This window comes from Neomonachus schauinslandi, chromosome X, assembly GCF_002201575.2.
Source record: "Neomonachus schauinslandi chromosome X, ASM220157v2, whole genome shotgun sequence".
Taxonomy (NCBI): Eukaryota; Metazoa; Chordata; class Mammalia; order Carnivora; family Phocidae; genus Neomonachus; species Neomonachus schauinslandi.
This window is the reverse complement of record NC_058419.1, coordinates 38,926,847-38,936,294: the sequence shown is the minus strand read 5'-3', so window position 1 is coordinate 38,936,294 and position 9,448 is coordinate 38,926,847. Positions and strand designations below refer to the sequence as shown.

Sequence of the window (9,448 nt, the reverse complement as noted above, 5' to 3'; positions counted from 1 at the left end):
AAATCTGGCTCCCATTATCCAAAATATATTTACTCATTTGCTCAATCCTAGAATGCACAGAAAGCAGTTTTATTATTGCTAACCCATTTCACTGTGAAAAACAAACCTGTAACTCTAGTTCAATATTTTTTTACATTTTTCTTTGGTATTTAGGCTGAGGACATCAAAACAGTATGTTCAAACATTATTTGGGTTTATTCTGTCCCCTCCTTCAGCTTTGTTGTAAGTTAGATTCATTTGTTTCTGTTTCCATTTTATTTTATGTTTTTTCCCATCCTTTTTTATTTTAGATTTTTTTGTATGTGAAACATTGACATGGTTCCAAAGTCAGAACCATAGACAAAAGAGTATTCAGAAAAGTGTAATTACCTCCATCCTCTATTCCCCTTTCCCATCCCATCCTTTCTACCCTGCACCCCCACCCTCCCATAGGTACAAATCTCATTATTTCTGCTTTTTACTTCCTATGTTTCCTTTTGCATACATGAACATTTATATATATCTTTTTATATTTATCCTTCTTATTTACACAAAAGGTAACTTACAATACACTTTTATACTTCGCTTTTTCCATCCACTTAACAGTATATCCTGGAACTAATGTTCAGAGGTCTTCTTCATTCTTTCTTTAAAAATTATAATTAGTAGACCTTTTCTTTTTTGAGCAGTTGTAGGTTTACAGAAAAAAATTAGCTAAAGGTATAGAGTTCCCATATGCTCCTCACTTTCCTGCAGTTTCCTTTATTTTTAACATCTTGCATTCATGTGGTACGTTTATTACAAATGTTGAGCCAATATTGACACATTATTACCAAAGTCCATAGTTTACATTAAGGTTCACTTTTGTGTTGTACATTCTGCAGGTTTTGATAAATGTATATTAACATGTATCTATTATTGTAGTATCATACAGAAAATTCACTGCCCTAAAAATCTCCTGTGCTCCAACTATTCATCCACCCATCCCTTCCAAATTCCTGGCAACCAGTGATCTTCTTGCTCTCTCAATAGTTTTGTCTTTTCCAGAAGTCATATAGGTGGAATAACACAGTCTATAGTCTGTTCAGGTTGGCTTCTTTCAGTTAGCAATATGCACTCAGGGTTCTTTCATGTCTTTTCATGTCATGATACTTCATTTCTTTTTATCTCTGAATAATATCCTATTGTATGAATGCATTATAGTTTGTTTATTCATTATAGTTTGTTATTCATTATAGTTTGCTTAGTCATTCATTCAATTCATAATTGAAGGGTATCTTGGTGGTTTCCATTTTTGGCAATTATTAATAAATCTATAAACATTTGTGTGCAGGTTTGTTTTTTTAAAGATTTTATGTTTTTAAGTAATCTCTGCACCCATTGTGGATCTCGAACTTGCAACCCCGAGATCAAGAGTCACATGCTCTACCGACTGAGCCAGCTAGGCGCCCCTGTATGCAGGTTTTTGTGTAGAAATAAGTTTTCAACCCATCTGCATAAAATACAAAGGAGTACAATTGCTGGAAAATATGGTAAAATTATGTTCAGTTTTGTAAGAAACAGGCAAACTGTCTTCCAAAGTAGCTGTAACATTTTGCATTCCCACTAGCAATGAAAGAGAGTTCCTATTGCTCCACATCCTCTGTAGCATTTATTGTTGTCAGTGTTGTGAATTTTGGCCATTTTAATGGGTGTGTAGTGGTATCTCATTGTTTTAATTTGCATTTCCCTAATGATGTTGAGCATCTTTTCCTATGCTTATTGCCATCTGTATATCTTCTTTGGTGGGGTATCTCTTCCGATCTTTTGCCCATTTTAAAATTGTGTTGTTTTTGTGCTATTGAATTTTAAGAGTTCTTTATTTATTTTGGATACCAGTTCTTGGTATGTGTTTTACAAAGATTTTCTCCCAGTCTGTGGCTTGTCTCTTAACAGTGACTATTGTAGACCAGAAGTTTTTAATTTTAATGAAGTCTAACTTATTAATTTTTTATTTTATGGATTGTGCTTTTGGTATTGTGTCTAAGAAATTATTTGCCAAACCTAAAGCCACACAGGTTTTCTCTTGTTATCTTCTAGGAGTTTTGTAGTTTTGCATTTTACATTTAGGTTTATAATCCATTTTGGGTTAATTTTTGTGAAAGACTTAAAGTCTGCATCTAGATTAATGTTTTTGCATGTGACTGTCCTGTAGTTCCAGCACTATTTGTTGAAAAAATTATCCTTTTTATATTGAATTGCCTTAGCTCCTTTATCAAAGATCAGTTGACTGTATTTGTGTGGTCAATTTCTGGTATCTGTTATGTTCCATTGATCTATTTGTCTCTTTTTTCACCTATACTACACTGTCTTGATTAAAGTAGCTTTATAGGAAGTCTTGAAGCCAGTTAGTGTCAGTCCTCTGACTTTGTTCTCCTTCAATATTGTGTTGGCTATTCTGTGACTTTTGCATTTTCATATAAACTTTAGGATTAATTTTTCAATATGCATAAAGTAACTGATGGAATTTTCATTGGGATTACATTGAATCTATAGATCAAGTTGGAGAGAATTAATATCTTGATAATATTGTTTCTTTCTACCTGTGTACATGGACTATCTTTCCATTTATTTAGTCTTTGATTTTTTCCATCAGAGTTTTATAGCTTTCTTCATATAGGTCTTGTACATATTTTGTCAGATTTATACCTAAGTATTTCATTTTCTTGGTGCTAATATAATTGGTGTTGTGGTTAAAATACTTTTTTAGCTTTATTGAGGTTTAATTGGTACAAAAAAATTGCACACGTCAAATGTATATGTCTTGAATGAGTTTGGACATATAAATATATTTGTGATACCTATCACCACAACCAAGGTATTAAACATATCCATTACCTCCAAAAATTTCACCGTGTTCTTTCATATTTTGCTTTGTTTTTGGTAAGAACATTTAACATGGGATATATCATCTTAACGTATTTTAAGGTGCATAACACTATATACAATGATACCGTTTTCTTTTAAGTAAGTTCTGTTTGCAACATGGGGTTTTAACTCATGACCCTGAGACCAGGAGTAGCATGCTCTTCTGACTGAGCCAGCCAGGCAACCCATTATTGTTTTTAATTTCAAATTCCAATTTTTCAACTGGAAACTGACTTTTGTGAATTATCCTTGTATCCTGTAAACTTGTTATAGTTGCTTCTTAGTAGTTTTTTTGGTTGATTCTTTGGGTTTTTCAGCAGAGACAATCATATCATCTGTGAACAAAGACAGTTTTATTTTTTCCTTCCCAATCTGTATACCTTTTCTTGCCATATTGCATTATCTAGGACTTTCAGTATGATGCTGAATAGGAATGATGTTAAATAGTGAGATGGACATCCTTATGTTGTTTCTGATTCTAGGGGAATAGCATCTAGTTTCTTACCATTAGGGAATATGTCAGCCATAAGCTGTTTGTAGATGTTCTTTATCAAGTTGAGGAAGTTCTTCTCGACTCTTTTTTTTTTTTTTTAAAGATTTTATTTATTTATTTGAGAGAGAGAGAGTGAGAGAGAGAGAGCGCAAGAGGGGTAGGGTTAGAGGGAGAAGCAGACTCCCCGCCGAGCAGGGAGCCTGATGTGGGACTCGATCCCGGGACTCCGGGATCATGACCTGAGCCGAAGGCAGTCGCTTAACCAACTGAGCCACCCAGGCGCCCCTTTCTTGACTCTTACTTTGCTAAGAGTTTCCATCATGAATGGTGTTGGATTTATCAAATGCTTTTTCTTTTTTTGGCTGGGTACAGTCTACTTCATTGATCAAACATGATAAGGTAGGACTCCCTAAACTTTTCCCCTTCTACAGGGGGTCTGGGTTTGAAATTGTATTGATGTTGGGAGATTCTTAGTGTGTTGAAAGATGAGTTGGGCCAAGGAGTCTCCAGTAACTGAAGGATTCTGTCTTCCTCTTGTGCTTTCATTGGAGCTGGTAGTCCAGGGGGCTCTTACTCCATGGAGGCCATGTGTCCATCGCCTGATTGCTGTAGCCAGATTCATTGTCATACCAAGAAATGAACCAGACTAAATGGTCATTGAGAGCAATGCCAGCCCCAGCATCAGAGGTGGAAGAGTGAGTGTTGCTGTTAAAGTCCCAGGAGACAATTTGGTCCTCAGTGTAGCCCAAGATGCCCTTGAGGGGGCCCTCTAATGCCTGCTTCACCACATTCTTTATGTCATTTTATTTGGCAGCTTTCTCCATGCAGCAGGTCGGATCTATGACTGATACACTGGGGGTGCAGACATTTGAGGCCATGCCAGTGAGCTTCCCATTCAGCTCAGGAATAACCTTGCTCACAGCCTTGGCAGCACCAGTAGAAGCAGGGATAATGTTGTGGGCAGCCCCTTGGCCATCACACCACAGCTTTCCAGAGGGGCCATCCACAATATTTTGGGTGGCAGTGATGGCATGGACTGTGGTCATGAGTCCCTCTATGATGCAAAAGTTGTCATGGATCACTGCAGCCAGAGGGGCCAAGCAGTTGGTTGTGCAGGAGTCATTGCTGATAATCTTGGGGAGTTGTCATACTTTTCATGGTCCATACCCATCACAAACATGCAAGCATCGGCAGAAGAGGCAGAGATGATGACCCTCTAAAATGCTCATATTTTCTTATCTACATTCATGAGAGACACTGGTCATAGTTTTCCTTTCTTGTAATATCTTTGTCTGATTCTGGTATTAAAGTAATGCTGACCTCAGAATGAGTTAGGAAGTATCACCTCAACTTCTATTTTCTAGGAAAGCTTATAGAGGTTTGTATAATCTCCTTAAATGTTTGGTAGATTTTGCCTTGGTAGAATTCACCATCTGAGCCTGTTGCTTTCTGTTTTGGCATGTTATTATTATTGATTTAATTTTTAATAGATACAGACTTATTAAGATTGTCTATTTCTTCTTTTGTGAGTTTTGGTAAATTGAATCTTTCAAGGAATTGTTCCATTTCAATTAAGTTATCTAATTTGTGAACATAGAGTTTTCTTTAATATTCCTTTATTATTCTTTTAATGTCTGTGGGATCAGTAGTGATGGTCCTTCTTTCATTTCTAACTTTAGCAAATTTGTGTGTGCTCTTTTTTTTTTTTTTTAGTTAAGCTAAGTACAAATTCATCAATTTTTTTGACCTTTTCAAAGAACCAGCTTTTGGATTTGCTGATTTTCTCTACTGATTTCCTGTTTTCAATTTTAGTGATTTTTGCTCTACTTTTTATTATTTCTTCTGCTTATTTTGTATTTAATTTGCTCTTCTATTTTAAAATTTATTCTACTTTTTTTCATTTCCTAAAGTGGAAGCTTAAATTATTGATTTTAGGTCCTTATTCTCTAATATTCAATGCTATAAATTCCCTCTAATTACTGCTTTTGCTGCATACCACACATTTTATAATTTTAATTTTAATTTAGTTTAAAATATTTTTTGTAGGTTCCAGTTTTTATTTGAAATCCAGTTAGTTAACAGATAGTGTAATATTAGTTTCAAGAGTAGAATTTAGTGACTTATTGCTTACATATAACACCCAGTGCTCATCACAAGTGCCCTACCCAATACCCGTCACCCATTTAGCCCGGCCCCTTGCCCACCTCCCCTCCAGCAACCCTCAGTTTGTTCTCTGTAGTTTAGGGTCTGCTTTATGGTTTGCCTTTCTCTCTCTTCCCCGCCCCCTATGCTCTTCTGTTTTGTTTCTTAAATTCCACATGAGTGAAATCATATGGTATTTGTTTTTCTCTGACTTATTTGCTTAGCATAAAATATTCTAGCTCCATCCATGTCATTGCAAATGGCAAGATTTCATTCTTTTTGATGGCGGAGTAATATTCCATTATATATATATACCACAACTTCTTTATCCATTCATCAGTCAAAATATGTTTTAATTTCTCATGAGACTTCTTTGAACCACATGTTATTTAGAAGTGTGTTGTATTTGGTCTTTTTTTCAGCTATCTTTTTGTTATTGATTTCTGGTTTAGTTTCATTGTAGCTTGAGAGCATATTTTGTATGGCTTCTCTTCTTTTAAATTTGTTAAGTTGTGTTATATGTCCTAGAATATGGTCTATCCTGGTGAATATTCTGTATGAATTTGAGAAGAATGTGCATTCTGCTGTTGTTAGATAATGTATTCAATAGGTATCAGTTAGATCCAGTTAACTGTTGGTGCTGTTCAATTCAACAATGTCATTTTAAATTTTCAGGCTGCTGGATCTGTTCATTTTTTAATTTTTATTTTTAGGTAATCTCTACACCCAGCATAGGGCTCAAACTTACAACTCCATAGTCATGAGTCATATGCTCCACTGACTGAGCCAGCCAGGCGCTCCTGGATCATTAATTATTGGTGGAGGAATGTTGAAATCTCCAGCTGTAATAGTGGATTTATCTATTTCTCCTTGAAGTTCTATCAGCTTTTGCGTACATATTTAGACACTGTTGTTAGTTGCATACACATTAAGGATTGCTCTGTCTTCCTGGTTAATTAAACTTTTATCATTATGTAATGCCCTTCTTTATCCCTAATAACTTTCCTTGCTCTGAAGTCTGTTTTGTCTGATATTAATAAAGCCACTCTAGCTTTCTTTTGATTACTATTGCCATGTTAAATTTTTCTCTATCCCTTTACTTTTAATCTATATATGTCTTTATATTTAAAGTGTCTTTTTTGTAGGCAACATATAGTTGGGTCTTGTTTTTTGTTTTTTGATCCATTTTGACAGTCTCTGTCTTTAACTGGTATATTTAATCTATTGACTTTTAAAGTGATTATTGATACAGTTGTATTAACACCAACCACATTTGTTATTGTTTTCTATTAGTTGCCCTTGTTCTTTATTATTATTATTATTATTATTTTTTTTGGTCTTCTAGGCTTTTTCTGTCTTCTCTGGTTTTGAGTATTTTGCATGATTTCATTTTTTCTACTTTCTTAGCATATCAATTACATTTCTGTTTTACTTTTTAGTGGTTGTCCACTCATTTGCAATATACATTTACAACTAATTCAAGTCTACTTTCAAATAGTGGTCTACTATTACATGGATAGTACAGGTAGCTTATAACCAAGTATTCCTTCCCATTTCTTCCCTGCTGTCCCTCATAGCATTGTTGTCATTCATTTCACTTATCCATAAGCTATATCCCTGAATGCATTGTCGCTATTATTTCGAACAAACTGTTACCTGTTAGATCGATTAAGTATAAGAGAAATAAAAGGTTTTATTTTACCTTCATGTATTCCTAATGCTCCTAATGTTTTTCCTTTCTTCATGTAGATCTGAGTTTCTGATTTATATAATTTTTCTTCTTTCTGAAGAACTTCTAAAAACATTTCTTGCAAGGCAGATCTAGTAGCAACAAATTCCCTCAATTTTGGTTTGAGAAAGTATTACTCTTTCACTTTTGAAGAATCATTTTTTTTTAAGATTTTGTTTATTTATTTGACAGAGAGAGAGACAGCGAGAGAGGGAACACAAGCTGGGGGAGTGGGAGAGGGAGAAGCAGGCTTCCCGCTGAGCAGGGAGCCCGATATGGGGCTTGATCCCAGGACCCTGGGATCATGACCTGAGCTGAAGGTAGAAGCTCAACGACTGAGCCACCCAGGCACCCCGAAGAATCCTTTTTACAGGGCACAGAAGCCTGATTGTGTTTTTTGTTTGTTTGTTTTTAGATGTGTCTCTCTTTTTTATTTCACATAACCACAATGTCATTATTCACACCTAAAAACATTTAATAATGATTTCTTAATATCATCTAATCTTCAGTCAGTTGTTTTCCTTCAAATTTTTGTTTGTATTATAAATATCTTTTTACAGTTGATTTATTTGGAGTTTTACATTCTCATAGGATATGTTCTTGGTGAACAAACAGCTGAATCTTGATATTTTATTACTCAGCAAAAAATAGATAATGATGATTTGTTTTTTAACACTTTAATATTTTAATCCACTTTCTTCTTCCTTTGTAGTTTCTGAAGAGAAGTCAACATAATTCTTATCCTTGCTTCTTTATGTGTAAGGTGCTTTCCTCCTCTATATTCTCTCTTTTTTCCACCATCATTCGTCTCCAAGTCTCAAGACAGGCAATATATTCCTTTTGGTTATTGAAAAGGCAGATTTATTTCTAGATTATTTTTAAATTACCTCAGAAATTGGGGGTTCAGGATTTGTATAAGGACCTTTTGGTTGATTCCACACCTGAAGAGGCCCTGGACTTTGTCTTCTGTTCTCTGTGTCCTTTAAATATGTAAAAAGTAATGCTTAATTCCACCCAATTTGGTGAGTATTATTAAGAAGAAAACTTCAGTGTTCTACTTAACTTTCTGGGAAGCTATTCCTTTAAGTTTTTAAATTTTAATTCCAGTATAGTTAATGTACAGTTATATTAATTGCAGGTATACAATGCAGTGATTCAATAATTCTATACATGGATGCCATATTTTTTAATACCTAGCAAAACTATTCCTCATCTTTTGTCAGACCCTAAAATGCACTAAAATATTTTTGTTGTTTTCAGATGGAGGATCATTCTAGGCACAGCCTGTTTTGTTGCTGAAAATGGAACCTTTCTGAGAAACCAGAAAAGATATTAGTTTTATGTTTTCCTATGTTTTGTGTGCAACAAAAATATATTCCACTATTTTTTGGTTTGAAGATATATTTTTATTTTAGAGTAGTCATGATTGATAATACAGTTGATCCTGAAGGACTGGAAACAACATATCAATAATTAAAAGGAGATAAATTATCTTATAATCATTACTATCAACTTTATTTCCTTCTACTTGAAAAACAGATTACAAAAGATAACTGAAATCTTTAGGCATTATTCATTGCTTCATTTTTTAAGAGAAAGCCTTTAAATGCATCTTCTCTTACCACTGTACTTGAAGTTAGGTTATCAAAATCTTTAGTGTTATTTTTCTTCATAGCTGTGATAAATCTGAATGAAAGCCATATTACAACATCTTGGCAATTTCTGTGGATTATAAGGACCCAGTCTTTCAACATGTGAAGGTGTATTGTGATTACTGAATGATATATGTCACATCTTTAGAAATCCTCCTGTCTTGAGGTACCTGGGTGGCTCAGTTGGTTAAATGTCCGACTTGATTTTGGCTCAGATCATGATGTCAGGGTTGTGAGATTGAGCCTCATGTTGGGCTCTGTGCTCAGCAGAGAGTCTGCTTGAGATTCTCACTCTCCCTCTCCCTCTGCTCCCCTCTTTCACTCTCTGTCTCAAATAAATGAACAAATCTAAAAAAAAAAAAGAAATCCCCATGTCTTTGTGATTAGGGGAGAACCATCTATTTTTTTTTTTTGTCAGTGATACTGTAAAAATATGGAATGGCTTATATTTTACAGTTATCTTGGTGGTATAGTGTTCTTTACTGATATAATAATTTGAAAAACCCTGAATTTCTGAAGCAAAGAGTTAATTTGTCCTGAGCTTGT

General features: G+C 34.6%; 1 pseudogene; it reads right to left on the bottom strand.

The window, feature by feature from the left end:
- Window positions 1–3,921: 3,921 nt before the first annotated feature.
- Window positions 3,922–8,923, bottom strand: LOC123323425 (annotated as a pseudogene).
- Window positions 8,924–9,448: the final 525 nt, after the last annotated feature.